This window comes from Natator depressus, chromosome 28, assembly GCF_965152275.1.
Source record: "Natator depressus isolate rNatDep1 chromosome 28, rNatDep2.hap1, whole genome shotgun sequence".
NCBI lineage: Eukaryota > Metazoa > Chordata > Testudines > Cheloniidae > Natator > Natator depressus.
In genome coordinates, this window is record NC_134261.1 from 10,953,053 (window position 1) to 10,955,552 (window position 2,500).

Sequence of the window (2,500 nt, forward strand, 5' to 3'; positions counted from 1 at the left end):
AAAAACGGAAAAAAGGATCGGGCCCACCCGAGGCAGCGGAGTCAGTAAGGGAAAGGGGACGAGGCGGCCCGGAGCCGGGTGCCCGGAGCCGGGTGCCCGCGGCCAGGATCGGGCCCCTGGAAGTCTGAAAAAAAAATTTTCACCGACCCCCAAAGGGGTGTTGGGGGTGGGCTCATGAAGCCTCCGGAGCGAAAAAAAAAAACGGAAAAAAGGATCGGGCCCACCCGAGGCAGGGGAGTCAGTAAGGGAAAGGGGACGAGGCGGACCGGAGCCGAGTGCCTACGGCCATACCGGACGGAAGGCCCCCGATCCCGTCCGATCTCGGAAGGTAAACCGTCCCGGGCCTGGCTAGTACTTGGATGGGTGACCGCCTGGGAATCCCAGGTGCCGTAGGCAGCTTTTCCCGCTGCGAGCCAGCTCTCTCCTTTTCTGGGGAACAAGGGCAGGGTCGCCCTGCCAGGGGCCCTGGGGCTGAAGTCCCTGCCGGCCACCAGGTCAACCCGGAGCCTGCCCCTCTGCGGCCAGCAGGTCAACCCCATACCGGCAGGGGGTTGACCTGGTGGCCGGGAAGCAGAGCGGCCAGCAGGTCAACCCCATACATTCAGCGGGTTGACCTGGTGGACGGGAAGGAAAGCGGCCAGCAGGTCAACCCCATACTTTCAGCGGGTTGACCTGGTGGCCGGGAAGGAAAGCGGCCAGCAGGTCAACCCCATACATTCAGCGGGTTGACCTGGTGGCCGGGAAGGAAAGCGGCCAGCAGGTCAACCCCATACATTCAGCGGGTTGACCTGGTGGCCGGGAAGGAAAGCGGCCAGCAGGTCAACCCCATACATTCAGCGGGTTGACCTGGTGGCCGGGAAGGAAAGCGGCCAGCAGGTCAACCCCATACATTCAGCGGGTTGACCTGGTGGCCGGGAAGGAAAGCGGCCAGCAGGTCAACCCCATACATTCAGCGGGTTGACCTGGTGGCCCGAAAGCAAACCGGCCACCAGGTCAACCCGGAGCCTGCCCCCGCGGGCAGGGGCCAAGCGGACCCCCCTCCGCCCGGGCTTGCCCTGCTCCGAGCCGGGGCTTAATCCCCGTCCGGCCACCAGGTCAACCCGGAGCCTGCCCCTCTGCGGCCAGCAGGTCAACCCCATGCCGGCAGCGGGTTGACCTGGTGGCCGGGAAGGAAAGCGGCCACCAGGTCAACCCCATACTTTCAGCGGGTTGACCTGGTGGCCGGGAAGGAAAGCGGCCACCAGGTCAACCCCATACTTTCAGCGGGTTGACCTGGTGGCCGGGAAGGAAAGCGGCCAGCAGGTCAACCCCATACATTCAGCGGGTTGACCTGGTGGCCGGGAAGGAAAGCGGCCAGCAGGTCAACCCCATACATTCAGCGGGTTGACCTGGTGGCCGGGAAGGAAAGCGGCCAGCAGGTCAACCCCATACATTCAGCGGGTTGACCTGGTGGCCGGGAAGGAAAGCGGCCAGCAGGTCAACCCCATACATTCAGCGGGTTGACCTGGTGGCCGGGAAGGAAAGCGGCCAGCAGGTCAACCCCATACATTCAGCGGGTTGACCTGGTGGCCGGGAAGGAAAGCGGCCAGCAGGTCAACCCCATACATTCAGCGGGTTGACCTGGTGGCCGGGAAGAAAAGCGGCCAGCAGGTCAACCCCATACATTCAGCGGGTTGACCTGGTGGCCGGGAAGGAAAGCGGCCAGCAGGTCAACCCCATACATTCAGCGGGTTGACCTGGTGGCCGGGAAGGAAAGCGGCCAGCAGGTCAACCCCATACATTCAGCGGGTTGACCTGGTGGCCGGGAAGAAAAGCGGCCAGCAGGTCAACCCCATACATTCAGCGGGTTGACCTGGTGGCCGGGAAGGAAAGCGGCCAGCAGGTCAACCCCATACATTCAGCGGGTTGACCTGGTGGCCGGGAAGGAAAGCGGCCACCAGGTCAACCCCATACAGGCAGCGGGTTGACCTGGTGGCCCGAAAGCAAACCGGCCACCAGGTCAACCCGGAGCCTGCCCCCGCGGGCAGGGGCCGGCATACCCCCGTCCGTCCGGGGTCGCCCTGCCCCGGGCTCCGGGCTTAAGTCCCGAGCGGCCACCAGGTCAACCCGGAGCCTGCCCCCGCGGGCAGGGGCCGGCGGACCCCCGTCCGTCCGGGGTCGCCCTGCCCCGGGCTCCGGGCTTATTCCCCGTCCGGCCACCAGGTCAACCCGGAGCCTGCCCCCGCGGGCAGGGGCCAGGCGGAGCCCCGTCCGTCCGGGGTCGCCCTGCCCCGGGCTCCGGGCTTAAGTCCCGAGCGGCCACCAGGTCAACCCGGAGCCAGCCCCCGCGGGCAGGGGCCGGCGGAGCCCCGTCCGTCCGGGGTCGCCCTGCCCCGGGCTCCGGGCTTAATTCCCGTCCGGCCACCAGGTCAACCCGGAGCCTGCCCCCGCGGGCAGGGGCCAGGCGGACCCCCGTCTGTCCGGGGTCGCCCTGCCCCGGGCTCCGGGCTTAATTCTCCTC

The 2,500-nt window shown here is 67.0% G+C and overlaps 1 non-coding gene across 1 annotated transcript; it reads left to right on the forward strand.

Annotated features, from left to right (window-relative positions):
• The first annotated feature begins 277 nt into the window (after positions 1-277).
• Positions 278-396, forward strand: LOC141979794 (5S ribosomal RNA). The gene has a single exon (XR_012637186.1). It is a non-coding gene; the product is annotated as a 5S ribosomal RNA (ribosomal RNA).
• Positions 397-2,500: the final 2,104 nt, after the last annotated feature.